The sequence below is a fragment of the Nomascus leucogenys genome, chromosome 17 (assembly GCF_006542625.1).
Source record: "Nomascus leucogenys isolate Asia chromosome 17, Asia_NLE_v1, whole genome shotgun sequence".
Classification (NCBI taxonomy): domain Eukaryota; kingdom Metazoa; phylum Chordata; class Mammalia; order Primates; family Hylobatidae; genus Nomascus; species Nomascus leucogenys.
The window spans coordinates 81,806,791-81,820,028 of NC_044397.1; the positions used below are offsets into that span (position 1 = coordinate 81,806,791).

Below are 13,238 nucleotides of genomic sequence, written 5' to 3' on the forward strand. Positions count from 1 at the left end.
CCTGCCACAGCCTCCCAAAATGCTGGGATTACAGGTGTGAGCCACTGTGTCTGCCCTGTTGGTTTTTCAGTTAATTGTTTTTCTTTTTTTTTGTGGGGGGGTGGTAGAGATGGGGTCTCACCATATTGCCCAGGCTGGTCTCAAATTCCTGGGTTCAAGCTATCCTCCTGCCTCAGCCTCCCAAAGTGCTGGGATTATAGGTGTCAGCCACTGCACTTGGCCCGAGGTCATTGAGTTTTATTGATGCAGAAATCACTGAAGTTGTTAAAAAATTGTTTTCTTTTTTTGTTTCTTTGTGTTATTTTTTTATTTTTTGGTGGCGGCAAATGGAAATCTTGGCACCAGCTGTGTTGGCCCTTCACTAGCAGGGATCAGATGTTTTGGACGGTATATTGCGGGTGTTTTATCTTGATCTGGTTACTTGTTTTAAGTAGTTCAGGTTGTTTTGGTTAGGCTTTCTAATAGTAGTTGATCATAATATTCAGCTTTCTATTTTGGGGGAAGTTTAATTTCTTATTAAAAAAATTTTAAGGAAAACCTCAGACTTTAGTGTTGAAAAAATGAGTCACAAAGAAGTCAGAAGCATCAGTGAGGGCTGCTCCTTATGGCTGTGAAATTGAGCAGGCTGTGCCCCCAGATGCCAGCCTCATTAGGGTAGATTAATGCTAAGCTCCTCTGAGCTTACACCCATCATTACTCCATGTTCTCCTTTCTCAGCAAATCTGATGCCCATCAGTTCTGAGCATGTTCTGTGCACTTCCAGTATTCCAGTATTGTTTACCACTACTTGAAGTTGCCCAGCTGAACAAATATTTCTGACTTCAGATAATTTACATGGTATCTTTCCCATAAAGGACATGGCTTCATCGTGTTAATTTCTTTCTTGCTTAACTAAACACAAGCAAACCTTTCTTTTGTCACAGCTTTGTTTCTGTATGGTAGGAATTCTATTCTGACGTGCTGTTTAATTAATGTTTAAAAAGAGGACCTTTGCTTGTATGCTTCCCTTGGCTACCAGAGACAGCTTTGTAGCACGCATGATGGAGCCTGCATAATTTCTCACTGACTGTGTTTGCCTTGGTGTTGTCTGCTACTGAGTTTAAGGGTCACCTCTGCTATATATTTTTAGAATATTTAACTTCACCACTAACTTCATACCAATTTATTTTCAATCTTAATTTTTCCTGGCTTTATTTTTCTCTCATGGTTCGTTGTTGTTTTGGGGGAGGGTAGGGGCAGGGGAGACAGGGTCTCCCTCTGTCACCCAGGCTGGAGTACAGTGGCATGATCACAGCTCACTGCAGCCTCGATCTTCCAGGCTGAAATGATCCTGCTACCTCAGCTTCCCGAGTAGCTGGGGCTACAGGTACGTGCCACCACACCTGGCTAAATTTTGTATTTTTTATAGAGACAGGGTTTCGCCATGTTGTTCAGGCCGGTCTCCAACTCCTGGGCTCATACACTTAGCTTGCCTTGGCCTCCCAAAGTAGATATTTTAAAAAGTCTTGTTGATTATAAATAGCTTTATCATTTTGGGAAGTAGATTTTTTAAGTCGTGCAGGTGTGTCTGTAGCTGAAAGACCTTGTTGTGTGAACTAGATTACCTTTAGAAACCTGTAACACTAATAATTTTTTTTAATCACACAACCCCTATACCTGTCTAAAAGATTATGGTATACACAAGTGTAGGAATTACTGTTTATTTGCCTTATCAGAAAGTCTTGAAAGCATTATGGATTTGTGTACCCCCTAATAACTCGACTGGCCTCTTAAGTATCCAGTCCATTGGTGAAGATCACTGCTGGGAATCCACGGTACTTGTTCAGCCTCCTTCCTTCCGCAGCAGGAGGGACTCTCAAGGAGAGACTCTTCTCACTGATCCTAGATTTGGCCGCAGAATCCTTCTCACACAGGCTGTGGATAATCACAACCAGTTGTTTGCAGTTGGCATGCAAAGTGAACATGATTGCCCCCCTTGGGCTAGATGATCTTTTAAGAGCCTATTCATTTCAACTTCCATGTTTATTTTAGCTCCTTTGAGAATATAAAAATTCTCCCAATGTGTGAAGAGAGCACATTCAAATGGTCTATCGTCTGAGAAACTCTCCAGACCACTCATCTGTCCCTCCCAGATTCCCCTCCACTGACCCCTCTCAGCCTGTTTCCCTTTGGGGGCACGGTTTCTGAGTCCCTTAGAGTAGGGTTCAGAATTGAGCATAGTACTCGATACAGGTCTAAACTGTGCTTATTGCAGGGCGGAATCTTAGCTGTCCTTGACATTCGTTGACATTTGTTCAGTGAATAGAAGATCACATGCCCATATTCCTTAGGCACGAGATGATCATTGATTACGATTGAACTAGCTTTTAGTTATTAATAATAACTTATTATTGATTTACATGTTACAAGGTATGTGTGGGAGGGAGGCTTTTGTGAACGAGGTGTCTGATTTAACCATGTTGCCTGGTACTAGCATGAAGGACCATTCTGGGTGATCATTGGTGAGGTGATAGCACAGTTCTGCAGGGAAAGGGTCCTTCTGGAAGGCCACTCCAGCGGGCAGAAGACGTCTTGAGTTGGATGAAAGCAAGTTCTCTTTGATCACAGAAGCAAAGGTGGGTTAATTCCAAGGAAGCTAATGAGACTTGCTGAGTGTCCCCTAAGGAAGTCAGATATCAGAGTGTCCTCTAGGAACTCCTAAGAAATTGACCAGTGGCCACCTTATAGCCACTGGGAGTTATGTGCCACTCACTTTAATTTTTTAAATTAGAAATGTTTTTGGCACAGTGGCTCATGCCTGTAATCGCAGCACTTTGGGAGGCCAAGGTGGGAGGATTTCTTGAGCCCAAGAGTTCAAGATCAGCCTGGGCAACATGATAAAACCCCATCTCTTAAAAAAAGTACAATAATTTGCCAGGCGTGGTGGCCCACGTCTATAATCCCAGCTACTTGGGAGGCTGAGGTGGGAGTATCCCTTGAGCCTGGGAGATCGAAGCTGCAGTGAGCCCTGATCATGCCATCGTACTGTGGCCTGGGTGACAGAGCAGCAAGACCCTGTTTCCAAAAACAAACAAACAAAAAAAAGTGTGTTCACTTTAGAACACAGAAAAAAGGACTTAAAATCCTACCATTCAGAGGTAACTATCATTAATAGTTGTATATTTTGTGTGTGTGTGTATATATATGTGTGTATATATGTGCATATGTGTGTGTGTGTGTGTGTGTGTGTGTGTATGTATGTATATATGGAATGATTAGCTGTCCTTGTCTTTTTTTTTTTTTTTCCTCCAAATGGTTTTCCATTTGTGACAGCACTACTTACTGAATCAGCCTTTTCTTGAGGTCAGCCTTTGTGCTATCCAGCACTCTGACATGTTGGCAGAAAGTGTTGCCTTTCTCATTTGAGGCTTAGCTAAGCTTGAGGAAGTCTTGGTTCATCAGGGTTAGTGAGGAAGGGACTGATGGTTCTGCCCTCATTTTGGCCATGTCTGCCATACTGTGGGCAGTACTGGCCATCAGTTTACAACATTTGTGAATGCAGAGAAGAGCAGTCTCTCCTTTACCACTTACTTAAATACTTTCTGTAGGTTAGCTATGTTGGTTAGGGTGTGTAGCAGGTGATACCAGTATTGTGCGTTTTAATCTGGGTGCATTATCTTTTATGTCATTAATATCCTAGAAGAGCTAATAATGAGACTTGCTGGGTTGTTCAATTTTCAGTTTTGTTTCAGATGCTTAGCAATTTACTTATTGTTTCTTGAACTAAATGCATTGAAGAGTAAGGCCTAAAAGTAGTGGTTCATGAACGTTCACTCGTAAAAACAAGTGAATGTTCTCCTTGTCTCAAGTTCTTACTCATTTTGATCTTGCCATTCTACCTTCTGTGTTACAAATTATTCAACTAGGGTGTGTACTGGGCCTGTCTACAGACAGTGATCAGTGCTTTTTATCATTTTAATAAGACTTTTTCATTTGCAGTCTTTTGGATGAAACATTTCTCAGGTTATTCTGCCTTTCTTTGGTGATACTTGATTCTAAGTAGATGTCTGTAGTACCTTAGTCATTGTAATATAAGTCCTAGTTTCATGTCTTTTTTGGGGCTTAGTTCCAAAGAAGTTAAAAATTAATCAGCACTGGCTTCCAGGAATAGATCAGAAAGTCTGAGTGTCTAAACCCATTACAGCTGTTAAAGCTGTCCTTGCACACCTGGAAAGCGAGAGTGTCATGGATGGGTTGCGGCTATGTCAGTAACCATACAACTGAGATTTTAAAAGGCAATGACAAGTCCGGGCACAGTGGCTCACACCTGTAATCTCAGCACTTTGGGAGGCTGAGGCAGGCAGATCATTTGAGGTCAGGAATTCGAGACCAGCCTGGCAAACGTGGCTAAACCCCGTCTCTACTAAAAATATAAAAATTAGCTGGGTGTGGTGGCACGCGCCTGTAATCCCAGCTACTCAGGAGGCTGAGGCACAAGAATCGCTTGAACCCAGGGGGTGGAGGTTGCAGTGAGCCAAGATCGTGCCACTGCACTCTAGCCTGGGTGACAGAGTAAGAATCTGTCTTAAAAAAAAAAAAAAAAAAAAAAAAAAAAAGCTGGGCGCGGTGGCTCACGCCTGTAATCCCAGCACTTTGGGAGGCCAAGACGGGCAGATCACTTGAGGCCAGGCGTTCAAGACTACCCTGGCTAACATGGCTAAACCCCGTCTCTACTAAAAATACAAAAAATTAGCTGGCGTGGTGGCGGGTGCCTGTGATCCCAGCCACTCAGGAGGCTGAGGCAGGAGAATTGCTTGAACCCAGGAGGCGGACGTTGCATTGAGCCGAGATCATGCCACTGCACCCCAGCCTGGGCAACAGAGCGAGACTCTGTCTCAAAAAAAAAAAAAAAAAAAAAAAAAAGCAACAATAAATCCAAGGTGACAAAAACAGCTGTAACGTTTTTAGCTGTCTTTTCAAAAATGAAAGTTGTGTGCTGTACAGTTGTGGTCTTGGCATTCCTGTGCTGCCTATACACAAGCTATGAAGAGGGAGAAAAGGGGGTAAAGGTGGTTGTGCTGTTACAGGTTTTGTATTTAATTCTAGCTGGCATGTGAGGGATTTCATTCATGTGCCAGAGTGGGAGGTCCTGGAGTGGGGTTGCCCTGCTCTCTGAATCTTCCCACCAGCTACTCTTAACAGAGCTCTGGTGGTTTACCCTAATCTAGCGGCACTCTTTGCTTTCCTGTAGCTCAGTGGCTTCATTTGTATTCTTGTCTTGGTCAGTCAACGGACAGATCTACGCTTGTTTAGTTGGTATTTTGGTTTCAAACTGATTTTTTTTTCTTTTCACAAGCCTCAGTTAAAGAATGACTTAAATATACTTCTTCCCCATTATAAGTAATACAGGCTCATTGAATAAAATTTGGAAAGTAAAGTTCAAAAATATCTTGGCATATTACCTTTCATACTTCTATGCAGGTATACACACAAATTGAATTAGATCAGAGTGAATTTTTAGGCTATTTGATATTAACAAAACTTTTATAGAAATTCTATGTTGTTTTATACTTCCCCCACTAATGGACAAGACATTGTTTTTCCATATCCTCCCCAGCATACTTCATGCTAACATAATTCAAAATATTAGCCAATTTTGTCTGCAAAAACTAGCACCATTATTTCACTTGGCATATTTGCCTATCATACTTCATGTTAACATAATTCAAAATATTAGCCAATTTTGTCTGCAAAAACTAGCATCATTATTTCACTTGGCATATTTGCCTATCTTTGACCAATAGTCCAAGGGGGTGTGTGTGTGTGTATTTTAGAGACGGTCTCACTCTGTTGCCCAGGCTGGAGTGTACTGGCTCAATCATGGCTCACTGCAGCCTTGACCTTCCAGTCTCCCAAGTAGCTGGGACTACAGATGGGTACCACCACGCCCAGCTAATTTTTTTTTTTTTTTTTTTTTTACAGACGGGATCTCGCTATGTTGCCCAGGCTGGTCTTGAACTCTTGACCTCAAGGGATCCTCCTGACTTGGTCTCCCAAAGTGCTGGTATTATGAGCATGAGCTACCACACCCAGCCTGACCATTTATTTTTGACTCTCAGTTCTATTCATGGCTTCTTTTCTCCAACTGTGTATGTCTGATATTCTTCACACTTTTTGGGCAAACAGTTACAATGTGTTGATTAAAGATTTATCATCCAATTTCTTTTTCCCATCTGTGTAGTCTTGTAATTTAAAAAAAAAAAAAGTACTGAATATATTGCATGTAATTTCCTGCTTTTTTCTCACTTAAACCTTAAGCCTTTTCACACATTAAACACTGGGAGTTAGTGGGGTATGGTGGCTCACCCCTGTAAATCCCAGCACTTTGGGAGGCTGAGGTGGGCGGATCACCAGGTCATGCATGAGTTTGAGAACAGCCTGGCCAATATGGTGAAACCCCTTCTGTACTAAAAAATACAAAAATTGGGCGGGTGTAGTGGCATGTGCCTGTAATCCCACCTACTCGGGAGGCTGAGGCAGGAGAATCACTTGAACCTGGGAGATGGAGGTTGTAGTGAACTGAGATAGTGCCACTGCACTCCAGCCTGGGCAACAGAGTGAGACTCTGTCTCAATTTAAAAAAAAAAAAAAAAAGGGAATAATTCTCACTTTGGTTCTGATTTATAACAACTTAAATCGTCGAATTAGTAGGTCCTTTTAAAAAACAGCTTTATTGAAGTATGATGGACATAAACGCATCTTTAAAGTGCACATTTTGATAAGTTTTAACATACATGTACACATGTGAAACCATTAAGATTTACCTATGATGCGTGAGTCAATAGCTCATTCCCTTTCATAGCTGAGTAGTGGTTTGTTGTGTAGATATACTACAATTTACTTGTTTACCTGTTGATGAACATTTGGGCTGTTTCCAGTTTTTAACTACTACAGGTAAAGGTGCTGTGAACATTTATGTGTAGATCTCTATATGGATGTTTGCTTTTGTGAGGACCCACTTGTAACCTCCAGAGATAGTATGAAGATTATTTTAAACTACAGACATTTGAGATTCAACAGATGCAGAAAGAAGCCTAATCAGAAATTCCTTACTTTAACTAAAGGCAGAAACTTCTGGGAATGAGGCTGCTAAAAATCCCCTCTCACTGGGAATGTTCTTGGCCTGGAAAAAAAAAAAAAAAAAAAAAAAAAGATGGAGAAGACCACTCTCATCTGCATAAACAAATATTACCACAAAATTTATCTCCTATTCCCCTTGAAACCCATTTTTTTTCCCATAGAAGCCTCTTCTCCCATATCCTTTTTCCTCACTTAATTGAGTTTGTAAACTCCCTTTTTTAGCTGTTTAGAATACTGCTTTTGTGCACTTCCATAAGCATATGAAAAAGTTTTGGTTTTTTTCTCCTGTTCATCTGTGCATTGTCAGTTGAATACGTAGGCCCTCAATTACTGAACCTAAGTTGATAAAGGAGAAAGTTTTTCTTCCTGTTATATTCATTTCTCTCAGGCACATACACAGGGGTGGAATAACAGGATCATATATTTAATGTTTTTAAAAAATTCTAGGCCGGGCACAGTGGCTCAAGCCTGTAATCCCAGCACGTTGGGAGGCCGAGGCGGGCGGATCTTGAGGTCAGGAGATTGAGACCATCCCGGCTAACACGGTGAAACCCCGTCTCTACTAAAACAAAAAATTAGCCAGGCGTGGTGGCGGGCACCTGTAGTCCCAGCTACTCGGGAGGCTGAGGCAGGAGAATGGTGTGAACCCGGGAGGCGGAGCTTGCAGTGAGCCGAGATCACACCACTGCACTCCATCCAGCCTGGGCGACAGAGCGAGACTCCGTCTCAGAAAAAAAAAAAAATTCTAAACTTTTCCACAGTAGTTGTGCCACTTTATATTCTCACCAGCAGGTCCAGTCCCTGACAACACTTGGTGGTTTAATTTTAGCCATTCTAAAATGTCTCTGCATCCTTGCCATAGGTGTGTAGTATCTCATTGTGTGAGTATGTGTGTGTGTTTATAATAACTTTATTGAGATATTCACATACCTAGTGGCTTCTTTTGCTTAGTATAATGCTCTCAATGTTCATGGGTATTGTAGCAGGTTATCATTGCTTTGTTCCTTTTTTAAAATCAGATAATTTAAATCAGATAATTTGAAACAAATTGTAGAATAGCCATAGGTTTACTACAGATAGTGTAGAGTTCCCACACACCCTAGACCCAGTCTTCTCTGTTATTAACATAATACTTGAGTATGGCACATTTGTCACAATTAAAGAACCAAATTATTATTTCATGGTTTATAGTAAACCAAATTCCATATTGTTACTCAGATTTCCTTAGTTCTTACCTAATATCCTTTATCTGTTCCATGATCCTGTCTGGGACACTATTTCATTGTCATGTTTCCTTAGGCTCCTCTTGACTGACTGTGGCAGTTTCTTAAACTCTCCTTCTTATTGATGATCTGGACAGTTTTCAGGAATATTGATCAGGTATTTTGTCAAATGACCCTCAGTTGGAACTTGTGTGAAGTTTTTCCCATTATTAGACTGGGTTTATGGACTTTCTAGGAGGAAGACTTCAGATAAAATGTCATTCTCATTTTATCAAGAGCACATACAATCAATATGACTTACCACTGATGTTGATGTTAACCAACCTGCCTACATACCTTCCTTCCTTCCTTCCTTTTTCTTTCTTTTTTTTTTTTGACGGAGTCTTGCTGTGTTGCCAGGCAGGAGTGCAGTGACATGATCTCGACTCACTGCAACCTCCACCTCCCAGGTTCAAGCAATTCTCCTGCCTCAGCGTCCCCAGTAGCTGGGATTACAGGTGCTTGCCACCATGCCTGTTTAATTTTTGTATTTTTAGGAGAGATGGGGTTTCACCATATTGACCAGGCTGGTCTCGAACTCCTGACCTCAGGTGATCCACTTGCCTTGGCCTCCAAAGTGCTGGGATTGTGGGTGTGAGCCACCATGCCCAGCCCACTGATGTTAACCTTGATCACCTGGATGAAACAGTATATGTTAGTTTGCACCACCACCCCTCCCTGCCAATACTTTGCACAGCCTACACTTAAGGAGTGGAGAATTACGCTGTATCTCCTTGAGGGTGGACCGTCTACATAAATTATTTGGAATTTCTCTCCTTGGAGAGCTGTTCAATCTTCCCTATTTGTTCAGTCATTTGGCTTGTGGATATTTATTTTGTACTCTGGGCTATAGTCTAATACTACTTCAGCTATTTTGCTGTTCTGGTGTTCCAGCTTTGGCTGTTGGGGGCTCCTGTGTCCCTTTGGTCACTCCATCATTGTGTGTTTCTGTGTGTGGTGGTTTTTTGTTGCTTGGTTGCGATTGGTTTTTCCTTTTTGAGTGCGTACTTTCTGGCATTACAAGATATTTCAGGATTATCTTGTAGAATTCCTGCTTCAGTCCTTGAAATAGCTATTTGTCTAAGGAGCTTTGGTTCCTTTTATTGGACAATGGCTCAGGCACTCCATCCGCCTTGGCCTCCCAAAGGGCTGGGATTAGAGGTGTGAGCCAGCACGCCTGGCCAGTATTTCACATTTTAAAAACTTTATGAAATGGATAATTTTTAAGCATTTACAAATGTAGAGAGAATAGTATAATAAATCTCCCCCTGTACCTATCCCCTAACTTCAATTATCAGCTTAAGGCCAATCTCATTTTCTCTATATCTATCCCACCTCTCTCTATCAGATAATTTGAAATAAATTTTAGATAAGTAATTTCATTAGAAATTATTTCAGCATGTATCTCTAAAAGATATAGGCTTTAAAAAATCAATATCATCACATATAAAAAATTCTCATAAACCATGAAGTCTGTTCAGATATCTTAGTTGGTTCACATTTGAAAAATTGTATTAGGATCCAAATAGGCTGGACATGGTGGCTCACGCCGTAATCCCAGCGCTTTGGGAAGCTGAGGCAAGACAGCTGCTTCAGCCCAGGCATTTGAGACCAGCTTTGGGCAATGTGGCGAGACCCTGTCTCTCTTTCTTAAAAAAAAAAAAAAAAAAAAAAAAAGATGGGCGGTACGGGGAATCCAAATGAGGTTTATATTTTGCAGTTAGTTGATTTAAGACTCTTGACTTTTAGGTTCCCATTCCTTTTTTTATCTACCCCCTACCCCCTACCCCCTACCCCCTACCCCCTACCCCCTACCCCCTACCCCCTACCCCCTACCCCATTGGCTGAAGAAACTCTTATCCTGTCATGTTTAGGTTGGCTGACTTCATCCTTGAAGTACAGTACATGTTCCTGTTCCTGAGTCTTCTGGATTCTTGTGAATTGGTGGTTAGATTTAGAGCAGTGATCTCAACCTTAAATTTTAAAAATTCTAATGTCCAGGTTATGTCTCATACTAATTTGAATTTCTAGTCTTAGGATCCAGGCATCAGTATTTTTAGCTCCTCAGGTGATTGTACTGTGCTGCCAAGATTGAGAACCACAGTAGATCTGGGCATATTCAGATTCACTTTCTTTCTCCCTCCCTTCCAGTTCCCCTCTTTCTCTTTAAGCAAGAATACTTCATAGATGGTAGTATAGACTTCTGTCAGGAAGTACATAGTTGGTTTTCTCTTTTTGTAATGTTAGCAGCCATAGATTTGCGAGCTCCATTATTTCATAAAGGGAGGCAAAAAGGTCATTTTCCAATTCTATTATTCTTTCATTTATTAATTGAAACACTTCGATAAAGAGAAACTCCCAGATACTATTTGGTTACTGCCAAAATTTAATTTCCATAAGAAAGGCATTAATGTTTGATTTTACAGATGGCTTATCAACTTATAATGGGGTTATGGTCCTGATAATCCCATTATAAGTTGAAAATATTGTAAGTTGAAAATTAATTTAATACACCTAACCTACCAGGTAGGATTTCTTTGTTTTGTTTTGAGATAGAGTCTCACTCTGTCACCCAGGCTGGAGTACAGTGTTATGATCTTGGCTCACTACAACCTTTGCCTCTGAGGCTCAAGTGATCCTCCCACCTCCACCTCCTGAGTAGGTGGAACCACAGGCATGCACCACCACACCCAGCTAATTTTTATATTTTTTGTAGAGACGGGGTTTAGCCATGTTGCCCAGGCTGGTCTTGAACTCCTGGGTTCAAGTAACCTGCCTGCCTCTGCCTCCCAAAGTGCTGGGATTACAGGTATGAGCCACCTCACCCAGTGCCTACCAGGTGTTTTATAAAGATCCATTTATGGCGGTTCTTTTTAAAGGGCTGCATAATTGGAAAAGACTAATATATCTTTTGTTTGGGTTGTATAAATTGTTTCCAGTCTCATAAATAGGACTTTGTTAAACTGCTTTGAGATACAATTTATATACCATACAATTCACCCATTTGAAGTGTACAATTCAGTGGTTTTTAGTGTATTCACAAATACATACTACCACAATTAATTTTAGAATATTTTTATCACCTCAAATTCTGCACCCTTCAGATATTGCTCTCCTGTTCTTTCCCCCCACTGAATCCCCATCACCCCACCCCACTTAGTCCTAAGCATCTGCTGATCTTTCTATATTTCCGTATTCTGGGCATTTCATGTAAATGCAGTCATATAATATGTGGTCTTTTGTGTCTGGCTTCTTTCACTTAGGAAAGTGTTTATAAGGTTCTTCAATGTTGTTGCCTGTATCCAGACTTTATTCTTTTTGTTGTTGTTGTTGAGATGGAGTCTTGCTCTGTCGCCCAGGCTGGAGTGCAGTGGCGTGATCTCGGCTCACTGCAACCTCCTCCTCCCAGGTTCACGCCATTGTCCTGCCTCAGCCTCCCGAGTAGCTGGGACTACAGGCACCCGCCAGCACGCCCGACTAAATTTTTGTATTTTTAGTAGAGACGGGGTCTCACCGTGTTAGCCAGGATGGTCTCGATCTCCTGACCTCGTGATCTGCCCGCCTCGGCCTCCCAAAGTGCTGGGATTACAGGCGTGAGCCACCGCGCCTGGCTCCAGACTTCATTCTTTTTATTGCTGAGTAATACTCCACTGCATAAATATACCACGTTGTTTATCCATTCGTCAGTCCATGGACATTTTGGTTGTTTCCACTTTTTGACTATAGTAATGCTTCTATGTACATTAGTGTACAATTTCTTGTGTGAACATGTGTTTTCATTTTTCTTGGGTATGTTTCTAGGAATTCAATTGCAGAGTCACATAGTAACTTTGTGTTTAACATTTTGAGAAATTGGCAGACTGTTATCCAAAGTGGCTGCACCATTTTACATTCTTGCCAGCGGTATAAGATGGTTCTAATCTCTTCATTTTCTTTGCAAACACTTGGTATGGTCTGACTTTTTGATTATAGCCTACTGGGTGTAAAGTGGTATCCTCTTGTGGTTTTCGTTTGCATTTCCCTGATGACTAATGATATCAAGCATCTTTTCATGTGTTTATTGAGCATTTGTAGTATATCTTCTTAGACAAATAATCTGAGTAGACATTTTTCCAATCTGTTAATGGATTATTTGTCTTTATTATTGACTTGTAAAAGTTATTCATATACTTGCTTGTTAGCCTGCATGTAAACATCTAAATCCCATCAGATGTGTCCTGATTTTTGTGCTACACTTCCATCACTATTCACCGTATTTGAATAATTAGTATTAAAGACTAGTTTATCAAAATAATCTATGTAGTTATATTGTTTCCACACATGGCTTTGCTTAGGTGTGTTTGTTTTGAGACATTCTTGCTCTGTCACCCAGGCTGGAGTGCAATGGCGCCATCATAGCTCACTGCCACCTCTATTTCCTGGGCTCAAATGATCCTCCTGCCTCAGCCTCCCAAGAAGCTGCATCTGTAGGTGCAAGCCACTGCACCTAGATGATTGATTTTTTTTTTTTTTTTTTTTTTTTTTTGGTAGAGCTAGGTTTTTCTGTATTGCCTAGGATGGTCTGAAATTCCCAGGCTCCAGCAAATCTCTACCCTCCTTTACCCCCCTACCCCTGCGTTGGCCTCTCAAAGCACTGGGATTTACAGACATGAGCTACCACACCCAGCCTTGCTTAAGTATTGAGTTTGTTATGGGGTTCTAGAATTTTGATCTTTATACTTACTTGTCTGAGGTGTCACTAATGGGCAAGGCCATTTTTGTTTTACCATAAGGCATATAGCAATTGGATAAAAATTAATGGTAGGAGGATACTGAGATGGCAGATGATGCACTGATTGTGATATAAGTGGATTTGTA

The 13,238-nt window shown here is 41.2% G+C and overlaps 1 protein-coding gene across 2 annotated transcripts in view; it reads left to right on the plus strand.

Annotated features, from left to right (window-relative positions):
* IGF2BP3 (insulin like growth factor 2 mRNA binding protein 3) overlaps positions 1–13,238 on the plus strand; it is a 159,974-nt gene that overhangs the window by 74,075 nt on the left and 72,661 nt on the right. The gene's annotated exons all lie outside the window — the stretch shown is intronic.